The sequence below is a fragment of the Peromyscus maniculatus genome, chromosome 6 (assembly GCF_049852395.1).
Source record: "Peromyscus maniculatus bairdii isolate BWxNUB_F1_BW_parent chromosome 6, HU_Pman_BW_mat_3.1, whole genome shotgun sequence".
Classification (NCBI taxonomy): Eukaryota; Metazoa; Chordata; class Mammalia; order Rodentia; family Cricetidae; genus Peromyscus; species Peromyscus maniculatus.
In genome coordinates, this window is record NC_134857.1 from 119,464,611 (window position 1) to 119,488,560 (window position 23,950).

The following is a 23,950-nucleotide window of genomic DNA, read 5'->3' on the forward strand; positions in this document are numbered from 1 at the left end:
TTGGAACTAACTTTGGGTTGTCTCAGAACTTATATTTTGTTTCTATTTCATTTGCAGCACAAAGGGAATATAATTATTTCTTTCTCTACTTTTCATAGCTCTTAACTAAGATAGAGCCTGGGTATAAATTACAGGTTCATAAGAAATAATTTTTTAAACATGTGTGTTTCAAATACTTGGAAGATACACAGTTAATAAAATAATTATAAAAAATTAAAAGAGATTGAAGGGGATATAACTCAGTCTGGCAGTGCTTGCCTTGAAAGCATGGCAACCTATATGGTTGACAAGGTAGTGTCCACCTGTAATACAAAACAGCAAGTCTTGCTGGATCAGTGAGCTTCCGTCTAATGAAAGACCCTGGCTCAAAAAGTGAAGTGGAGGAGCTGGAATAATGATGGCTCAGCAGCTAACAGCACACACTACTCTTTCAGTGGCTAGGAGTTCTCTTTTAGGATCCATATTGGGTGCTGGAAATAAATTGAAATTTGTTGTATAAATTCTTCTTGTGCTGTCTCCAGGCTGACAAGGGTCTCCATTTGTCCTCAGTAACCTACCCTTGTTGTTATTTCTAGAGGGTAAGAGAGTCTTTGTGCAAGTGCCTATGTATAGGCAAGTGGAAGATGTCATGGGACTTTACTTGTGTCTCCTTTTTATCATTTACCTTCAGCTCAAAATAAACCTTATGTTAAAATGACATAATTTAGGGTAGGAGGTTCTGATCTGTAACATTACTGTATCATTTCAATAAAAATATAATGTCCTTTTCCTGATTGTTTTCTGACTTATTCTTATAACTATGATTTATGTCTTCAAGTTGTAGAATTTGATGATACAAACACATGAACAACGTCCTATGCACATGATTCTGCCTACTTTCCTGCCTGAGTGTGTAACAATGTGTCTTGTTAAGCCTCATCTTCTCATAAACATATAGGCATGAACCAAGATCCCATTCCTTATATAGCTATGATTAAAACTGGGTAATAAAAGTACTACTTTCCCCCTTACCACTAGTAATCATTAATATATATATGTATATATATACATATATATATACAATATCATTATAATATAATATATATGCATGTATTTAAAACAAACAAAAATATCACAGTTATGAACAATGTTATATCAGAATAGTTACCAGGTTCACCTGATTATTCTATTCCCACACCCCATCACAGTAAACTGTTACATTATTTTTTCCAATGTTTGTTTGCTACATTGAAAACTCAGGCTTAATGAACCTTCACAAAGTAAACAAAATTTCTCCTCCAGGCCAGCTGAACCCTGTCTAGTGTGCATATAATTAGCCATGTGCATTTTCTGAATCCTATTATGTTGTAATTGCAAATTCATTTCTTTCTTTCTCTTTTTCCTTTCAAAGCAAACAAAAAACCAGTAGTTTCCAGGAAAATATACTTGTCTTAAAGTCTCAAGTCACTGTTGGCTATTTTTGCACACGCCAACATGAAGATTACATCCTATTGAATGCAAGATGAAATGATTTTCTTTCTTTCCATTATCACATAATTTACCTTGAGTGAAAGAGTTGTCATCAGCACATCTGGTTGCTAGACAGAACAATGAGACATTTATAATGAATAATGTTGCGTAATGAAGCATTCCAGGTACATGAAAAGTGAATCTCCAAAGAGACCAGAGCTGTCATTTTTGTTTGGTTCTAAAGATGAACACCTGTGATCTCATATTTCCCTTTGATAGTTACCTTCATAAAATTAACAGCAATTCAGAATTGAAGTCTAATCCACATTCAATTTGAATGCTAAGGCAATTTGAATAAGTAAAAAAACTACTTTTCTCTAGGTCAATCACTAGTATTTTGAGGGCCCAAGACTACTTTTACAAATGAAAAGGCAGGTATTAGGAAAGTGATACCCATTTGGCAACAAGATTCTCTTTAAATATGCAAATGCCTGTGACTATACAGCACACATGTGAATTCAGCTGTTGTTATTTACCACTAATATTTTTAATACATTTTAGTTGAATTAGATACTTTCTTTTAATTTATTGTTAGACTTATGTGGAAGAATATTGATAAAATATTTGCATTTTAAAAATACTTCATGTAACAATTTTCTTTCCAATTTACTTGGAAAGAAAATCTTAACAATTTACTTAATGTATAAGTATGTACAAATTCTTACCTTGAATTGCTTTATTGATGGTTTCAAAAAAATGAACTCAAGTTAATCCTAAGTAGTTAATAAGTTAATTTAAATCAGTGTGGTATCTGGTGTACTTGAGAAATTAAATAAGTACAAAAAATTATTCATGATGAAGCCTGAATTTAATTGCACAAGCAATACAGCATAGTGATAATAAGTACTGGGTCTAGAAACTGCCTGGCTACATCTAAATATTTTCTTCTCATTTGTTTTGAGGGCCACTACAGGTGCTTAAGGTGTTCAGGGTTACATTTTGTCCATTTCCAAAAGAGGAATTACAATTTCCACATAATGGAGATTTGGTTCGAATTCTGTTTGTTAACATACATATCCAATGTTTTCAGAGCAGTAGTCAGCACATGAAAGCAGCCACTATATGGAAGTCATCATTGTTATGTTAGGTTTCATGCACACAGTCCTGTAAAAGTGCCACTTTGGTATAATGAGTATTTTGTGCTTACAGGGATCTGGGAATTCTCAGAAGCAGGAAACCTCATGTCATAAAACTAAAGAAACCTATTTTCTGACTCTTGCCTTCCTTTCCTCCAGGAGATTCTTCATCTGCACATGTCCTGCACTATACCCAGGCAGAACCAACGCCACAAGGCTGCAAAAGAGAAAAGAGAAACTGATTATGAAGTCTTGCTAAGGGTCACCAGCTTATTTGTACTAGATCACACCATTAGTATCAGATCACACCATTTGTACTAGATCACACCATTTGAATCCAGGCATGGTTTCCTCAATTGGCTGTACAATACAAAATAGTTGACCCTGAAACTCTGTATACACAGACCTTAAAAAATGTACACATAACCCAGGTGGTGGTGACACATGCCTTTGATCCCAGCACTCAGGAGGCAGAACCAGGCAGACTCCATGAGAGAGCCAGGACAGGCACCAAAACTACACAGGGAAACCCTGTCTCAAAAAACAAAACAAAACAAAAAATGTACACACAAGTAATAAAATGGACTCAGTAGGTTATATTTGTTTACTTGTGCATGCACACACATACACACTTACCAATAATAGTGGAAAAAAGGCTATCAATTTGAAGGAGACATGGAGAGAGTTAGAGGAAGGTGATTTTGGAGGGGCTGGAGAAAGGAAAGGAATGTGATACATTTTAATTAAAATATTTAAAAAACTTTTCGAAATAGAGCACTAGGGATAATTCCTAAAGTATTGATAAACAAAGAAAGGAGCTTTTACTGCAAAAAAAAGTGTATGCATCTTTATATAGGAAAGACTCAGTATCACATGTAAAGGGAGGCACAATTCTGATAGTTTGAAATATGTGTTTTAAAATGTGGTGGATAAGAATGTCTCTGATTTGAGAATTTAGTATTTCAATGAGCGAAGTTCATGTTAAGGCATCTAAATATTCTGTATAATGTAGATTTGGATAATTTACTGTATTTCCTCAAGAGACCTTATCTGAAATAAAATGAGTTCAGAGGAGTAGCTCCCTTTTCTCTGCAGGAACAGATAGCTGATCTCACAAAGTAGCTGCTCATAGGCTGTCATTTGAATCTTTAAATCTGTACTAAACAAATTCATTTGCTTTTTCCTTATTAGTCTATCTTTGTTCATAGATATTTATGCCACAGTCCTTTCAGCACAAAGGAGAATTTATTTACATTTCCACCCCTCATTATCCTCTTAAGTGATAGAGTGTGAGATAAATAGACCGAGTTGTTGTTTTTATTATAACTAATTTAATATGCAAGTAAGGAAACCCAGCTAGCATCCTGCTCCTAAGCCATTTTGTTCCTTTGCTGTGTGATGGACTTAATCCTGCCAGAATCATAAATATGAAAAAAATATGTCATTCCCTAAGTTGCTTTGGTCATGATATTTTACCTCAGTAACAGAAAACTAATAACAAAATTGGTAACAGGAGTGGGGTTATAGCTGTAACGAGCCTGACCCTGTAGTGGGTAGCCATTCCAGCTTTGATCTGGAAGTTCCAACCCCCATTGAGGCTTTGGTAACTGTCACACCTACAAGGCAAGGCCAAGAGTGGACCCTGAGGACCTGAGATCCAGATGCGCTGCCTCTCTTGGTTCGTGGACCCTGGACGCTGGAGGTAGACTGAGCAGAGTTCTCCAGAGAACACCGCTGGACTGCATCACACCTTTTCCAGACGCTGTAAACTATCCCTTCATTTGTAAGTTACCCCACTAAATACACCTCCCTTTTAACTACGTGGAGTGGCCTAAATAATTTCACCAATATGACCCTGTTATTTCTTTGGAGGAATGTGGAAGGCATTGGAATTTTGGAATAGGAAAGCTATTGAAGGATGTAAGCAGAGCTAAATAGGGTGCTCTGCTAGTACCCAGGAAGACAGTGGTGCTGAAAGTAATGTACTGGCATGAAGTTTTTTTTTTTTTTTTTTTTAAGGAGAAATGGTCTCCATAATCATCTTGGCTAGATATTTTACAGTGATATTTTGGTAAAAAAAATATGGACGTCCCTTACCTGCAGTGTCTCTCCTCTCTCTCAATTGGATTCCTGGAGCTCAGCCTGGTGCCTGGCCGTGGATCTCTGTATCTGCCTCCATCAGTCACTGAACAAAGGCTCTATGATGACAGCTAGGTTATTTGCTAGGCCGGTCACCAGATTAGACAGGTCCAGGCACCCTCTGGACCACTGCCAGCAGACCACGGTGGGCTCAACCTTGTGGATTCCTGAGAGCCTCCCCAGCACCCTGCCTCTTCCTATTCCCATGATGTCGAGATCATGATGGGAGGACGTGCAGAGATGACCGCCCACACTAGTGGAAGCCCATGAACTGTGGATTGGTGGCTGTGGAGCCCCCATGGGACTGCACTAGGTCCTCTAGATACAGAAGATGGTTGTTTGGCTCGAACTGTTTGAGGGGCACCCAGGCAAGGGGATAGGGATCTGCCCCGATCTATGGGCAGGCTTCTGGAACCCGATGCCTGTGGTGTGACACTTTGCACAATCTTGGTGCAGTGGGAAGGGGCTTGGACCTGCCTAGGCTCAGTGTGCTGGGCTCTGTTGACTCCCCATGGGAGACCTTGATTTCGGGGATGTGACGATGCGGGGTGGCTTGGAAAAGAGGGCTGGGGGGTGAGTGGGAGGAGGGAGGAAGGGGCATCTGTGGATAGTACATGGAGTGAGTAGAAAATTACTTAATAAAGAAAAATGAAAGAAAAAAGAATATGGATGTATTCTGCCCTTATCTTAAATAATTTATTGGAGGCTAACTTAAAATATAATAGAATAATTTCTTTGATAGAAAATTTCAAGCGAACATAGCATGAAGACAGTGCCATGATTATTACAGATGACTTCTGTTCAGGTCTCCCATCAAAAAGCAACAAATAAGAAATTAAAAATGTACAGTTTAGAGAGGAAAATAGCACTGAGAAACTAAAGGTCACCTCAGAGGCTTGTGCTTAAAAAGAGGTAGTGATTGTTCACTACCAGCTCAAGAAAGCGTTCTGCTATGCTCAGGAACAACTGGGAAAGCGTCCAGCAGCAAAACCCCCAGCTAGCTCAGATTCCAGGTTGTGAAGGAGAGCCTAAAGGGTTACTTGGTGCTAGAAATCAGTGGCTTCAGCATACAACAGTTGCTGGTTCTGTGTTCTAAGGAGGAAAGGGTCCATCCTAAGCAGGCTGCCAAATTTAGCATCATCATCCATGTGGTATTGCCTGTGCAGATGTGAAAGATAGAAAGTTGAGGAGGTGATGAGGTCTTCACGGCAATTTCAGAGAGGGGCTTGGGTGAAAGAACATGTGAGAGGTTCCGTGTCTGTGAGCAGGAGCCCCAGGAGGCCGCTACATGGGGCTGTGGTGGTACAGCTTCTGTTGTGTTTGAGCACACAAGATGGTAAAGATCCCAAAGCTGTGCGTCATCTGCCTAGGAGAAGTGCGTTCAGGATGTGCTGGCCAGTGTTTGTCAATTTGACACAAAAATAGCCATACTTGGGAAGATGGAATTCCAAAACACATGTTTGTGGGAGTGTTTTGTTAACTATTAATTGATACACAAAGTCCCAGTTAACTGAGGGCAATATAATTCCTGAGAGAAACAGAGGTAACAAGCCAGTACACAGTATCTCTTTGTGGATCTGTGCTTCATTTCTTGTCTTCTTGTCCCTGTCTTGATTTCCTGGGTTAGCTTTCTGGTAATGGGCTGTAACCTGTAAGTCAAATAAACCCTTTTCTCCTCAAGTTGCTTTTGATTGTGTGCTTTATCATAGCAACAACAACAACAATAAAAACAAATATATAGAGCAATTATGTCAAACACACACACACACACACACACACACACACACACACACACACACACACACACCATACACACAGACTTATATTGGCATAGTTCAAGAAACAAAGCTAGAAAGACAGAGTTATCTAAATCCTTGAAACTGAAACTCTCAGATACTGAACAAGAAGCTATAGGATTTGGTTTTTGCCCCACTGGGTTTCAGTCCAACTTTGGTCCAATCTGTTCTCACTGTGGTCCCATTCCTTATTTTTGGAATGGTAATGTCTGAACTATGTAATGTATATTCTGTGCCATAGTATGGAATTATGCATGTATGTATTTATTTTTTGAAGGAGTCACAATTTCACAATTAAGAGTTTGCCTTGAGATTTAGAAGTGACTTTGAACTGTTGAAGGCTCTTCAGACTGCTAAGGACTGAGAAGTTTTGAATTTGGGCTAAGGGATTTTGCATCCTGAGATTCCCATAAGCCAACTGGCTCCCGGGATAGAAGGTAGTAGTATGAAAGAGGAATATACTTGATGAACTCATATATATTAACACTTTGTCCCCAGTAGGTGATGCTGTTCCTGGAAGCGATGTAACCTTAGTAGGTGCAGCCTTGCTGGAGGAAGCGTGTCATTGGGTCAATCTTGCAAGCTTATGGCTTTGTCCCACTTGCTGATCTCTCTGTCTGCTTCTTGTGTGCAGATGAAATGTGATCAGCCAAACTTCCTCCTTCTGTCACCACATGATGGACTCTATCCCTTTGGGATTCTAAGTCAAAACAAACCTTTTCTTTCTCCTGCACTTGCTTTTCATCATGCTGTTTTATTTGTCACAGCAACATAAAAGTGACTAATGCAGTTCCCCACCATAACTGTAGTGTAGGATAAGATTTCTGAAAGCATTACACTCTGCCTGTAATGGACATGGAGGAATTAATCTCAAACTGAATGGGAAACTTCCTCCTACTGTCCAGCTTTCAAAGTGTTTGAAGGTACAATGTAGGTTTCTCAGGGAGGAAAGACATCAATTATCTTTCCCAGATTGGACTTTGATGCCATGATATTCATCTACCAGGCACATTCTAAAAAACGTGGAATATTGGCAATGGTTTAAAAATGGCTTACATTTCCTCAGCAAGCCTTCCTTTGGATAACCTGTTAATGTTTATGTTGAGAAGGGTGGCTACAAACTAATGGTCCAAACTCGTTTCCTTTTATGCTAGCATACCCTTAAAAAATCACTGATGGTTCCTCCATTCACTTCATCAAGACCCGCGATGTAAGACGGTAGAAGAACAAAGAATCAGGTGGGTGGGAAAGAAGCTTCCGACCATGCTGTCTGTTATGAGGGCCCAGTTACTATTAGAATCTGGAGAAACGCTAACTCAGTGCAAGGTGCAAGACTGAATAGGGATGAGCTTTGCTATTCTTTTCCCACCTTAACTACAGAAGCCCCATTCCTCCAGGTTGTTAATAGTTCTAGGTGATGGAAATTGTGATGTTGTTCTCCTTTGAAAATATTTCCTGCCTTATTTAGCATAAATAATTGAATAATAGTTCTACATTTAATGTAGAAGTAAATAATTTATATAGAATTAAATAATAGTTCTACATTTAATGTGTGTTACTAACTGTATCTAGGGAGTTAAGGAATAAACTGCCTGTTTGATCCTCATATTCTCCAGATTCTTCAGAGTCCACAGGTCGTGCAGCAATCAGAAGGCCACCCCAGCTAGGCCTTGCTAGTGACATAATGGAGGCCTGGTGTGTTACCATGGTGACGTTACATCCAGATCAGAGGAACCTGTTCTCTACTCACAATCTTCTGCTCTCCATCATTAAGTATAACTGGCATCAGACACTGGCCTCCCAGCTTCTTTTATTTTATGGGGAAAGCACCAGAAATCAGAGAAAGACTAAATAAAAAAGGATCAGATACCCATCAAGATACACAAACTTAGGAGCCCAATAATCATTGTCTAAAGCTGATAAAGACCTTGGTTATTTTATTAAAACTGCTTTATTTATCATCAATATTTTTCTGTTTTCCAGAGAAAAGTAGGCATAGGCAGAACATTATATATGCCATTGTAATTGCTCAGTTATTATTATTTTTCCTAATTGAGCACCACCAGGTGTTTGTATTATGCCAAATATTGAATTAGATACAGTTGCCCTCCAGTAGCCTCAATTGTAGTAGATGCTTACTATTACTCTCCAAGACTAATCAGTTCTCATGCCAGAATTGTACAGTGTGTGTGTGTGTGTGTGTGTGTGTGTGTGTGTGTGTGTGTGTATGTATGTATGTATGTATGTATGTGTGTGTGTGTGTTGGCTTGGTCGGTTATACACAATGTGTGCAGGTGTACAGGTGGATCAGAAGTCAATTTTGGTTGTTGTTTCTCAGTTGATGTCCACCCAGGTTTTGTGAAGCAGGATCTTTCACATTCCTGAAGCTCAATAAGTATGCTAACTTGCTCACCAATGAGCCCCAAAGGATCCTTTGACAATTTGCATAGCTCCTTTAAATACAATATTAGAACTAGTCCCAGGCAGGACACTTGAATTAGATTCCTCCAAGTTTAATATCCTAATGTGTTGTCCTCAGCAATGGAGTCCTACCTTCAAGTTCTGTGTGACAACCAAGGGAAAAAGCAATAGCCTTTACTGTCTTAGGGATCAGTTGGTCTTCTTTGACTAATAATCCAAATGGTGGTTTCCCAATGGGATTTTTGTTAGAAAATAGTTTAACCACACTGAAAAAAAAAGTATGTTTTTTAGTACTGTTAGTTATTTGGCAGAGCTCTTACTCTGCGAGGAAATGTCACAAAACATGACAGAATCCACTAACAAGAGTTTTATTATGATAAGAGAGAGAGACAGGTGTGCTCAGGCCTGTTGAAGGGACACATGCATAAAGAAAAAGGAAGCCGGGAATTTGGCGCCGGCTTATAAAGGCTGGGTCCTGCATGCATACACAGGTTCATGTGGCTACTCCACGCATGCACAAAAATCACATGGTTGCATTGTGCACTTTACACAACCATGCAAGGCCATGAGGTCCTGTTCACTGGAGGCGTTTTGACCTAGAAATGGCTATTTTTGACCCAGAACTGGCTAAGTGGAAGTGTCTAGGTCAACCGGGCTTGCCCAATCTTGGGGGCATATTGTGAATCTATCAAGTACACTTATAAATGTGTTTTAAAATAAACATAAAATAATATTTCCCCAAGGCTTTTTCAAACATATGAAATACAAATATACCAGGAATTTAAGACAAATAACTGGCTAATCATTAAGAAAATCATTCAGGAAAATAGTTTTAAATAGCACAAAACTTCAAGACCATTCTGAAAAATTTGTTAAACATAATGTTAATTATTCCTCATGTGTGCTAGATTCGAGGCTTGAAACTTGGTATGTGACCTTATGGAAGTACTGGTTTTGTTAGGCATGAGTGTGTTTGTGTGTGTGTGTGTTGGGAGGGGTTACAAAAAAACATGTTTGTTAAACTCTAGGGTTTCAACAAACTTCTTACAGTTAAGGAGAATTAGGAAGATCAACAGTTTTTCTGCTTTTTTTCATTTACCCAGAAACAATAAAAGAGAAAGAGAATGTAGTAATGGTAGAGGAAGACTGGGAAGGGGGACGGATAGCAAGGGTAGGAAGAGAGTGTCTTAGTTACTCTTCTATTGCTGTGAAGAGACACTATGACCAAGGAAACTCTTAAAAAGAAAACCATGCAATTAAGAGCTTGCTTACAGTTTCAGAGGGCTAGTTCATGTTGATCATGGCAGGAAGCAGACAGGCATGATGCTGAAGCAGTATCCGAGAACTTTACATCCTGATATTCTTGGAACAAGCAAGGTTGGGAGGGGCAGTCTTGGCATGAGCTTTTGAAATGTTAAATCCCGTTCCCAGTGACACACCTCCTCCAAGAAGGCCCTATCTTTAATCCTTCCTAATCAATTCCACTAACTGGTGACTAAGCATTCAGATATATGAACCTATAGGGGTCATTCTCAATCAAATCACCATAGAGGGAGACTAGCTTATTCAGAATTTGACTTTTGGTCTTTGAAGATGTCAATATATATGACAGCTAAATCCTCAGAGTTGCCTGGAAAGTCAAATTCCAGTACATAAGTTAAGGACTTGACAAGAAAAATGAGTAGCATGAGGAAAAATATCTGATAGAAAAAGATACAAAATAGAAAGAGTAAAATAATGGTATTATAAACTTAGAATAGTTGAATTATTCTTTTTCCTGAAAGTAGATTCTGAAAATCTTCCTCCAAACTTTAAATTCCTTAGTCATTTACTGGGATTGTATAAATGATTTAATTGTTTTTAACTTAACTTCTGGAATAACCATGTCAGGATAAATGGTATAAATTACCTGGTAATGACATTTAAAGCAAAATATGAAAATTTATATAATTTCTAATCCTAATAAGTCATGTGATTAAAGTTACAGAAAGTAAAATACAAATTCGATTAATATTTCAGAGGACAGTGTAAAAATAAAACAGAATATTGAGTGGAACTTGGGGACAAAAACATAGTCATTGGTTTCAGTGTTACTCCCAACATTCAATTATCCATGGGTGGAGTGAAATCACTAAAACTCATTTTTATTTTCTGATGGTTAGGGAAAAGAGGACTGATTTTATGTATTCTATATTTTAATTTAAGTTAATGTGGGTCTGAATAAAAGATCCAGTGTTTGTGTACAAGTGTCTTTAACTTGTAGAGTTCTTCATGCGTTAGCAACCATGACTCTGAAATAAGCAAGATAAAAATTTTCCATGTGACTTTTTTATACTAGGTTACCAGTTTTTCACTGAGTACACAAATACATCTCAATCCTGCACATAATTATCACTGAGGAGGGACAAGGAAAGTTTAGTTTCTAAATCTTCACACTTGGGCAGTAGAGCCTTGTTTTCCTGGACATTAACAGGATCTTAATTTTATCTGAAAAGCTGACAGGACAGGTTTAATCTTATATATGTGTTATTATTGAGAAGGAATCTGCTTTTACATTTGATAGAAAATATGCTTGTGTTCTGATGAGAGTGATATTTAAAATTGGTTTCCTAGACCCAATGTGCCCATGGAAACCTTACAGATGGAAGAGGGGACAGACATCAGAGAATCTCATGCATTTGTATTTGTTTCTGCCTACACTTCCCTCCTGATACCTGTTTCTTAGTATTACCTCCTGGTGCCTCAAAAGTAAGGCATTGTGCAACATGCTAGTACATCTTCTAAAAGGAAAAACTTCCTCCACTCTCTCCTCACAACTTGTTCTAATCCCTAGATTATTGAGGATTATGTTCATTTATTCCCTAGGGATTGAAGTAAAAAAAAAATGGTGTTCTGATTCTGTCTATAGGCTGGAGGTTACAATAGATTCTCATTCTTCACTATGCTTCTTTCAGCATCAGTTCAGGGACTCATTGTTGTAAATGACAAGGCATGTTCTCTAAGTAAAAACAAAGAGGAAAACCAATCATCTGATTCCCTCTATGTGTCACAAAGTTTTGGTGCTTTAAAATCTTACCACTGCCTGATGACCATGTCCTTCTTTCTAAAGCAAAACAAGAGGCTTAGCTTCAAACATAAAACTATGGCAGGTGGCATCTGTGATTTTACAATGTTCATAATTACTAGAATCTGAAGTTATATTACATTGGAGAGAAATCCTGGTCTAGAAATAAAAGCTATTTTTATTAGATAACTTCTATTTGAAATAAATTCAACATGACAGATTAGTTTTATCTGTCAAAATTGACGTACATTTTGGATTCTTGTGTTTGTCTGTAATGATTGTTTACTTCCTTCCTTAGTCCTAGATATTCTCTTCGACGAGGCAAGGCGTGGGTGTAGAATCCATGTGTATTTATCCACTTGGACATTGTTCTAAAACATCTTTCCTGTCGAATTTCTGTCAGACTTCATTCAAAACAATGGACAATATTAAAATTCACAGCTTTTTGTGCACTAGAAACAAAAAAATTTCTGAGTGTAGTTTACAAAACATGCAAAGATTTTCTTTCTTTTTTCCAACATAAAATTTTTATTGATTATTTAGGAATTTCACATAATGCATCCTGATCCCACTCATTTCCCAGTACTCCCGAGTCCATCCCCCTTGTGACCCCTCCATAAAAACAAGAAAAAAAGTCCAAATTGTATTGCCCATATAGTCACTGAAGCATGATCACACTCCCAGTGGCAATGAAAAAAAAAGAAAGGAAAAGAAAAAAGAAAAGAAACAGCCTCAACAAGAAGCCATTTACAAGAACTCTCAAAAATTGTGATAGGGATGTTGATGTATATCTCTCCACAAAAGATTCTCTTCCCTGTTAACTTTGATAACAGTATCCTCATAATTTTCACTTAGGCAGTGTGGTGGTTTGAGTAAGAATGGCCCCCTGGGCTATTTCCTTGACTGCTTGGTCATCAGGGAGTGAAGCAACTTGACAGGGATTCAGAGGTATGGCCTTATGGGAGTAGATGTGGATTGGTTGGAGGAAGCATGTTACTGGGCTTTGGGGTTTCAGAAGTTCAAGCCAGGTCCTGTATCGTTCTCTCTTTCTGTTGATATTCTCTACCATCATATCTGTTCGTGTGCCACCATGCTTCCTATCATGATGATAATGTACTAAATCTCTGAACTGTAAGTCAGCCACAGTTAAATGTTTTCCTTTATAAGAGTTTCCATGGCCATGCTGTTTCTTCACAGAAATAGAAACCCTAAATAATACAGGCAGGTAGCCATGTTACATTGAGCAATTGCTCTTTCCAAGGTAAATGACAAAGACAACAAAAATCAGAGGAATGTTATAATAGCTCAATAGCACTGTCTTTGACCAAACAGTAGCAATCAAAATGGGAAAATGAGTCCAAGAGAGAAGAAAAGTCACTATTCCTCTCTGGAAAACAAGAGTGAGAGGGGGAAGTGAGTTTACATACAGCATAAGCTTGACGGATAGTCTTATAAATCTGTAGACTCCCTTTACTAGAAATGTTCAGGCAACAGAGGAACAGTGACCTGTGGGAATCCTGTACTGGGTGGGAATTGAACCAGTCCTAGCTCATACTGAGAATCTGTGATTTGGGGAACCACATAGTGAGGGCATTAAAGATGGGAATGAGGGCAAAGGGCTGCTGTAACCTACATCTTTCTTTCAGTCTTCTACTTGCTGGGTCTTGGAGGGGCACCCTTGCTTTACAGCTGAGATGTGAGTTTGACAAGGATTTCTATCTTGTCTATAATGTTCTAGCCAACTTTCTAACTTTCTGTGTATTCTATTACTGTGGCCATCTAAGAATCATTGATGACTGTTACATTTGTACACGTTCCCTGGAAAAGCATAGCCAAGGAGCATTGGAGGAGACTGAAAACGAAGTGAAGAATATGGATGACATTTGGTTCGTGGCAGAAGGGAAAGCGGGGCAGATTATTCCCAGTTCACTTGAATTTTACCTGATGATTTACAAAGAATGTAAATTAGGAGACAATCACAGGAGGTACATTTAATGACATCTTAATGCATTGTGGAATTTACGATGAGGCATGGAAAGCTTGTGCACTCAACCATTGGAAGCAGATGCTGCAATAATTCTACTTAATACTTAGAAGCAGTGGAAAGCATATTGTTTTTCATACAAATGTTTATGAAACATTAATAAGAATAAAATGTACCATTCAGTGCTGAGCACATAATCTGAAATCCTTTCCTATAAATATTCGTAAAAGACACATTTTTGTTCTCAACATAAATTGATTCCAAGTCCAGATCCTAAGATGTTATAAGTATCTTTTTTTCTCTCGATATATTTTTAACTAAGATGAGGATCTTCTTTCTCTCAATATATATTTAACTAAGATAAGACTAACAGATCCAGGGGTGTATTCTTTTTTTACTATAACTTCTATGTGAGCCCCTAAAGGGGTTGCTTGGACTCGATTCATGAATATACTCTGTACTGTAGCTCAGTGAATGGCTTATAAGTAGGAATTTTGCTATTGTGCTAGTCTGTAACTAGTATGTTTGGAAGGAATAATGAGCTTCATTAAGTTTGAGAAAGTACAGTTTCTAAATGATGTGGTAACACTTGATATTTACAATATAAAAATATTTCTAAAATGCATTTTCCATCTCTGCCATCAATGTTGGATCAGTAATTTCCAGTGACCAATTAGGTGTTTGGGGAGGAGGTAGAACATGTTTGAGAACAATCTCTCCATCCCAACATCACAGTAAATTTGATTTACTGTGCAAAATGCCACTGTTCTTTATTGCTAACTACAGTGGCAGGGCTCTTAGGCACAGCTTTATTTCTGGCAGTATCTTTCTATTTGCACAGTGTATTAGGTTTCTTTTAATGACTCTTACTAGCCAATGTCACTATCCACTCTTTTAATGGAGGAACTCGTCTAGAGAAACAGGATACTGTAACTGTGATTTTCTTTCAGCTAAAATGATCCTAATTGCTAATCACTCTTCAGCATCATGGCACTGTCTACTCTTAGCTTCCTGGCTCTGGCCAGAAATGTCAAGATTATAAAATGAATCATTTTTGTAGCTTTATTTGTTTAAGTACTTAAATACGGGATAATTTTCACATGACGTACTTCGCCTTCTAAAGAAATAGAGCAAGCGCACCGGGCAAAATGTGAGTGTTGGGGAAAGTGAAAAGGGTTTCTGTTCAGAAGAATATCCTGCAGCAGTGAGGTTGAGGAAGGACAGAGTAGATGTGCTTTAGAACTATGTATAGGAGTGCTTCGAATGGTAATACTGAATTTGTCTTCTCACAGCACTTCTATAAGTCTATTGAGCCCATTTGGACACAGTGTAATTGGTCATTTATACTGGCTTTGGGAAATGGGGTTATATCATAATGATACTGAAGCTTTCTAATATACCAGTCTTATACGGTGTTTGAAGATGCTGACACTAGAGTCTCTTTTTTTATATCTCAGATTTCCAAAGAGTGCTAATGACATGAAATATCAAACTCTAAGTAGAATGTGTATTAGAAAGTTATGCCATAGGTAGAATTTTTTTCAGAGCTGATTTTTACCCATGCTTGTTCTAATAAATGACAGAAATTATGAGACAGCTTGGTGAAATTTTTCTTTTTATCTGTTGCTGTGTATCTTGTGTATTTTATGATCTTCTTTATCATGTTGGGAGCTTTTAAATGAATTTCATTTCACTTTACCTAGAATATTATGGAATTGTCACTAACCTAAATGTCTGTATGTGTATAGTACCAAAACCAATGTTATTGTTGGTACTCAGGCAGACATGTGTCCTTATTGGAATAAGTTAGGATGATTTCAATTTGTGTTAGAGAAAAATGAATATGATTTTAATTTGTGTTAGAGACTAATGAATATTTGAAAAAAAGACATTATTGTAAAATGTAATCTGTGTTTTAATTGTCTCAGCACCATAAGCATTGTTTTAAACTAGGAAGAGAAAGAATGGGAAATAATGAACATAATCCACAGCCCACTGAAAGTAGAGCTACATAAATGCTACAAGTTATATAAACTTTCAAGCAAAATTATCACAGTGATACTGAAGATCCATGTTGTGGTCTAACTCTAAGTCTCACACTTTTAAGGGTATGCACTTCAGTCATCAGTTGCTACTGGAACACACTCATAAAAGAGTAGTATATTGCTAGGTTTAAGCCCTGTGCCAGACTCCATTTATTCACTTCTGTGAAGCCATATGACTCTACTAGTTATGTAATAGTGCCCTTATTTTATATTATCAATATTCTTATTTATGATCTAATATGAGAATATCTCCTACCATTTAGCCCTTACACCCCATCCTTTCTAGGAGTAGCTTTTGTCTATTGCTTTCAGTTGAAGTCTGACAGAGACCATAAGGGCAATATAACAAACAATTTTACTGTTTCACTAGAATTAATATTCTCCACAAAGTCATCTAGAGATAAGAGAAAGTGATTAAAGAGGTTAAATTCAGAGTCATGCAGGTGTGACATGACAAAGTTGATGCTGGAACAAGTTTCTGAAGCCAAGGCTGCTATTCACTAGGATCATATGGTGACAGCTCAGATGCCCAGTGGAAATTAAGACTGGGAAGACTTCCATGCCCACTCCTATATAAGTAGGTTCCTGCTGAGAGGAGTCAGAGACCCTCAGATCTTTATAGCATTTATTTTGTAAATTGATTATAAAAATGCTTGTTTGAACAATTAGCAATTTATTGAAATGGAAATATTTTTCAAAGATATTTTAAGTAGATGATGTTGAAATATGAAACTTTGAGAAAAAAATTTGATCAATTACTTGTCTAAAAGTTTATCTTCAGTGAAAACTTACCTTTCTCTTGACACTTGGCATATGGATAGGAGGTTTCAAAGAGAATGAGCTGGGGGAGATAAAGGAATAAATGATTCTGGGAAAAGTCTTGAGGTAATGTCAAACTGAAATTATAGATGGCTGTCCTTGCATCTTTTTCTGGGACATATTTGACATGCTCTCATAAATATTGTCTTTATCTCCCTGAAGGAATTTCAAAGTCTTGAAGCTTGGAGGGCCCATAAAGTATTTTACTAACATTGTATCTCCAAGAACTTTCAAATAATCATTACTTAATATTTGGTAATAGTTGAAATAAGTGAAAGAATAAACTCTAACCCCTACATATTGTATGTTCAATACTTTTGCTTAATGAAGAACTGTCTCCAAAATCATGAGTAAAGAGGATAATCATAAAACTTATGGATATCAGTTATATTATTCAGAATTTGTATTATAACATTTGGAATTTGTGTGTAAAGGTATTGTCACAAACGTTTAAGTTTAGTAATTATAAGCATATCTTCTACACAGTGGGATTTCTAATGTTCATTTTGTGTCATTTAATTGAACAATATTCACATTGTGCATTTATTATCAACTATAAGCTGTGGACAATATAGAGCTAGTATTTCACCTCAGGGACTTGAGAAGAAAGCTTCTGGATGCTGTTTCATCATACTGATGGCTAACAGTGATAAAGGTGACATAAAGGGATCAGAAGCCCCTGAGCACTAATATTGCAGCAGCAGAAACAAGTGAGGTCATTAGTCTTGAATAGGTGCTGAAGTACTAAATACTGAACTAGCTCAGAAATTCTTAAATTTCATCCTACATCTGTGTAACACTAAACAAATGTATGAAATTACATCCATGAAATACTCTTTTACAATGAAGAATTTAACAATATTAAAAGAACATTTATTAGAAGTGCATTATTCTTTCAAAACAGGCCAGGGTAGAGATTTCTACTCTGAGTATGTGCACAATAAACTCATCTCTCCTTATTAATACCAATAAGCACAGCTAAAAACTCTTAATGAATGTGTTTAAATCAGACAATAGAAAACATTACAAAATAGAGAAGACATAAAAACAACTATGAGCCTTCAGAACCTAGCAATGGCAAAGGGTTTTCCTTTTGTTTACTTTGCCCAGGACTGGGAACTGCAGAAGCCAGAACACGGAAACATCAAGGCAGACAAACAAACTGGAGATATTAAGAAACAAAGTCTCTTTACTGTAGGAATAGGACCAAAAAAAAAAAAAGATGATATTTTCATAATGGAAATTTCAGGATAACAGTCATATTCAAGACAAACACCACAGTGAAAGGCTATGCCCCAAGCTCAGAAACGCTAAACACATAGAATCAGAGCACTGCTATCAATAATGTGCATCCCCAACAGACCTGCCCCACCCCAAGATGCCCTGGGGGAAAACTGCTGGAAGCTGGAGAACTTCCTCTTTCCTAGTGGCAGTGTAGTGCAGGTTCCCCAGGTGTCAGTGCTACCTCGTAAGGAGTGAGGCCTTTCTCCATAACAGACAGTGGGCTACTTGTCTCTGCTGGCACAGTGCCAAAGGAGGCCTAAAAAAGACCTAAATAATATCTATAGTCTAATAACTTAATACTTCAAATATCCAGGATACAGTTGAGATGTACTTATATGAGAGATGTACAATAATATGAGCAAGAATGAGAAATGAGGCCAGCTCCAAAATGACAAAGATTTTAAAGCAACAATTACAGAAAGGCTTCAAAGAGAAATTATGAATGTTCACATGATTTAAACACATTGAACATAGAAGATTTCATCCAAGCAACAAGAAAGTATAAGATATAAACACACTGAAATAGTAGATTAAAAATTACAATAACTAAAACCAAATAAAAACATCAATAAATTTGTTAAACAAGATGAAAGCATCTGCTAACTTAAAGTTGAGCTAAAGAAGATATCCAATTTAAGGACTGCAGAAGACTTAGTGCCTAAGAGTGTTTGCTGTGCTGTTCTGGGTATGGATCTGTATTTATGTTAAAAGCCAGGTGTAGACATTCATGCCTGAAAAGATGGTTTGGGTGGAAGCAAGAAAGGAGAATTGATAATCATTTGGGTTTGCTGGCCATCCACCCTAGCTCCAGGCTCACTAAGACACCATGTCTCAAAAGAAATAAGGCAGAAAATGATGGAAGCAGAACACTGTCTTCTGGCCTCCATGAGAAAATGTGCCTGCAAAATATGGGTACATAACATACACTCAGTCAAACTCACACAAAAACAGACAAGTGTGATGATATTTTATTTGTATCCTAACAAACAAAACTTATCTGGGGATCAGAGAACAGAACAGCCACTGGATTAGACATAGAGGACAGACAGTGGTAGCACACACCTTTAATTATATCACCCAGATGGATCTCTGTGAGTTTAAGGTCACACTGGAAACAGAGCCGGGCATGGTGGCACATGCCTTTAATCTTAGCATTTGAGATCTCATGCCTTTGCTTGGGAAGGACACACATCTTTAATCCCAGAAAGTGAGGGCACGAAGCAGAAAGGTATATAAAGCATGAGGACTAGGAACTAGAGGCTTTTTGAGCAGTTCAGCTGAGATTCATTTGGGTGAGGACTCAGAGGATTTCAGTCTGAGGAAACAAGATCAGCTAAGGAGTTGGTGAGGTGAGGTTGGTGGTGGCCTGTTCTGTTTCTCTAATCTTTCAGAATTTACCCCAATATCTGGCCCCAGATTTTTTATTAATAAGACCATTTAATATTTGTGTTACAGAGAAATACACACAAGTATACACAGAGCCACAAACACAGACATACACACAGACACAGACACACACACACACACACACACAGGCACACACACACATGCAAGCATATAGAAAAACATAAAAACACAATACACATATACACACATATATACATAGATAGGCACACACACAAACACAGGCAAAGAAACACACATACACAAACACAGGCACATATACAGACACACACAGACACATATGGATACATAAACACAGGTAGACACATACACACATGCACATACAGACAGAGACATACATACGTCATAGTCACACACATTCAGCATTCAATCATATAATTCCCAACTGTTGTGGAATATATTGATCACATTCCGATGCTCTCAAGACTGACAATAAAGTTTGCTTTGAATGAGAGGGCAGAGCTAGCTATTAGCTGACTGAAATTAGCCATAGAGGTTTTGGAGGACTGTGGACAGATAGAGAGACACAGAAGTTAGTAAAGTTAGGCTTAGAGAGAGTCTTGGCCCCTTTTGGACCAAGGAATGAGAGAGAGGAGGTCACTGGTGACTTCTCTGCCACTTCTCTGATCATTCAGGTTCTTAATCTGACATCTGACCCCCAAATTTTTATTGATAAAGAAAAACTAGATAAATGCCTCATCTGGCATCCAACTTAGGGCAACAGATTATGAGGTAGCCACTTGCCACTGGCTCTTCAGCCATCTGAGTTACCGCTATAGCTGGCCCTTCCTCCCTCCCCTCAGTCTGCTGCATGAGACTGGGGTTTTCCCATTGCAGCCTCTCTACAGCAGCCTCCACCTGCTTCCCTTTCTCATCTCCAACCTCCACAGGCAGCTGGGCCCCTAATGCCACCGCAGTGGCTCTGCCCTTCAGGCATCTCTGTGCCCTCACTTCCTGCCACATGGGCTTCTGCCTCATGTCCCCCCGTGTTTGCTTTTCAGGCAGCTGGCTTCCTCTCCCTGTGGGTTGCAGGCTTCTCCTGGGCCCCGTCCTAAGTGTGCTGCCACATCCGGTCAGCCACCTAGACATCTGCTTGGTCTCTTACTATCGCGGCCACTGCCGCACGTTCTCAGCCCCCAGCTATATGTAAGCTGCTACAGCTGCCCTCAGCAAGACCATGCACCACCCATGTTCTCTGCCCAGCTGCGCTGCACAGTGACAGCCAGCCTCACACCTCACTGTCATTGTCAGCAGATGTGGTGAGACACCTGGGAATTCTTAAGATGGGAAACTAGTTTTAAAAAAGTGTTCTCTACATTAAGAACAGGGAACAGTATTACAATGCAGGGAGTTAGTTCTCTGCACAGTTCCACAATAGATGGTTTAAAGATGGGAAAAATAAATGAAGGGATAATCAGCTTATCTGGGATTGATAAAATATTTATTATAATCACCATTAGTTTGATAATTTATGTTTTATCCTTAAAAAGCTGTTTGATATTGGTGCCAAATACAAAAAAAATGACTGATAAGATATAACCCTTAGAAAGAACTACTAACAAAAATAAAAAAAGTACTGACAGACAGTGGAATTTAGAGCTGAACCACACCATTACACTATGAAACCGAAGAGGAGCATCCCAAGGTTATTAGAAAACCAAACTTAGTTTATCCAGTTTATTATTTAAGAGTGATCACCTGATGGTATGTACCTCCAAGGCTATTCAGAAGTTAATTGGGATCCTATAGAAATATTAGACTTGAAGATATTTAAGGAAGCAATTCTTTCATATGGTCTACATTCAACTTTTATAAAGCAGATATTAAATTCATGGGCAACTTGGAACAGAATTATTCCTCAAGACTGGAAAGATATACCTATAGCAGTATTGGAATCTGGTCCTCAGTTAAAATGGAAAACATGGTGGATAGAGGAAGCTAGGGTCATAGAACAGAAAAGTGTGGCTAGAGGTATTGAAATTTCCAAAGAACAGCTTCTCAGAGAAGGCCAGTATGATGATTTGCAAAGCAGATTATGTTTGGTGATCACACCTTAGCTCTTATTTCATATAGCAGCTTTGAATGCTTGGGGCAGGGTTAAAGAATCAGGAAAGAGGACTGAATCATTTACTAAAACTACACAAGGCCCAAAAGAAGTCTTCACTGATTTTTTTTTATAAACATTTACTTCATCTGTAAATAGATTATCAGATCCAAAAGTCAGACAAATATTAATTGAATCTTTGGCTTTTGAAAATGCTAATTCAGAAGCAAAATGGCAATTAGGCCTTTAAAGGCAAATCAACACCCACAGATGAATGGATCCAAAATACAACTGAGATTGGATCTCATGCTTGTGATGCTGCTTTGATAGGCGTAACCAGAAGTTTTCATGTGTCTCAAAGCCACTTGGTCCCAAATAAACACACAGAGGTTAAATTAATTACAAACTGTTTGGCCTAAGGAATCCCTTACTCCTTCAGTTTTTTTTTTTAAGATGCCTATCTTGTGTCCCTTCCTCACACCACCAGATTGGTGCATATTGCAGCCCTCATCTGGCTTTCTTCCGCAGCAATAGCATTAATGGAGTCCAACAACTGGTCAACCCACAAAGAATAAGGCTCTTGAGTCCTAAATAGTTTACCTATATCATTTCCCTGCCTCCAAAGTTTGCAGTTCGTCACAGAAGAGGGGTAGAAATTGTTTAAGAGCCAGTGGTAACTGGGATCTGTAGTGAAACAAAACAGTATTTGCTCAATAAGACAACATCATTGTACAAATGAATTCACAGCAGCTGTAAATGCTTGCGTGTGACCTGCACTAGATGAAGCCAACCAGAATCCCAGTTTGTACGGGGAAGAGTTCTTGAACTCTCTCCTTCTAGTTGAGGAAAAATTGTCAAAATGACTACTGGGGGAGGAGAATCAGCTTTAATTCAGGATGCAGCCCCTGTGAGGCTGTCCATCCTCCTGCAGACAGCTCTACACACTGGCACAGACAGGCAGCACTAAATGGAGTTAGTAGGTTTTGTAAAGAAAGATCATGTGAATTCCAGAGGAAATAACTGTTTGGAGATAGGAGAGGAAATGAAAAGGAGGGAATGGGAGTGTGTGGGAAATAAACAAATAGCAGGACAATTGGGCAAAAAAAAAGATGTAGCTTCCTGTACCAAGTGTGAGTCCTCCAGGGTATGCCAATAAGCACACTAGCAGTAGAAGCATTTATAAAGTTACTGAGAAATGCTGTGTTCTGATCCCTATCTTAAACTAACTAAGCCAGATACTTTGGGGAAGAGTCCCAGAAATATGGGTTTTAAGCCACTTTCTGTGCATTTTTTTTTGATGCATATGATGTTGAGAACCATTGGGCAAGGCCAAGGGGCCATGTTTGTGATCCTAAGAAGTAAACTTCCTCTACTCAGTAAATATACAAACCCCAATTTAAGTGTTCAATGTTAATTTCAGTGACTTATGAGATAACAGTATGCATTTATTCAAAAAAGATTTTCCATGGAGAATTCCTCAGTGTGGGCATGGTTGCCAGGCAAGGAAGATAAAAATCCAGTGTTCACTGGGAAGAGAGAGCCTTGGTTTTGTAAATTTAGAATAATATAGTTATTGATTGGGTTATTGTTGCCTAAACAATGTAAATAAAATACTGAAGAACAGTTTACATAAAGAGAATTACAGATGTAAATTTTGTTGTGTATTAAGGAGACATAAGAGGAATTCTATGAGCAAGGGACATCAAGATCTTGATGGGGAAACCTACAGAGACAACCAAACCAACTAGTGGGAACTCATGAACTTTAGATCAACAGCTGTGGAGCCTCCATGGGAGTGGACTAGGCCCTCTGCATAAGGAACAGTTGTGTAGCTTGATCTGCTTAAGGAGCCCCCTGGCAGTAGGATCAGGATCCATTCCTGGTGCATGAGCTGGCTTTTTGGAACCCACTACCTAAAGTGGGACACCTTACACAGCCTTGATGCAGGGGGAGGAGCTTGGACCTGCCTCAACTGAATGTACCAGGCTCTGCTGACTCCCCATGGGAGGCCTTACCTTGTCAGAGGAAGTAATGGGGGGTGGTTTAGAGGGGGAGGTTGAAAGGGAGAAGGAGAAGGGAAGAGAAGGGATCTGTGGTTGGTATGTAAAATGAATGAAAAAATATTAATAAAAAACCAATACATAAATAAAATAAATGTAATTTTCTTCCAAAGGAAAAAAATTAAAAATAAAAATTGCTTTAAATTTTTATTTATTGTGATATCACTATACCAAACAAAGCATAATGTTTTTTTCATTTTTCAGAAATTTAGTGATGAGATGTTTTATATAATTTTCCTTGAACTTAGGAAATGTGCTAGAAGCCTCAGAATTTCATAATAAACACAATGTTAGTAGCAAAGATT

At 38.1% G+C, this 23,950-nt stretch overlaps 1 long non-coding RNA gene across 2 annotated transcripts in view; it reads left to right on the forward strand.

Annotated features, from left to right (window-relative positions):
- The first annotated feature begins 4,230 nt into the window (after window positions 1-4,230).
- LOC143274003 (uncharacterized) overlaps window positions 4,231-23,950 on the forward strand; it is a 33,508-nt gene continuing 13,788 nt past the window's right edge. For both annotated transcript variants that reach the window (XR_013052396.1, XR_013052397.1), the window contains exon 1: window positions 4,231-4,368. This is a non-coding gene — a long non-coding RNA (uncharacterized LOC143274003). The remainder of the gene's footprint in view (window positions 4,369-23,950) is intronic.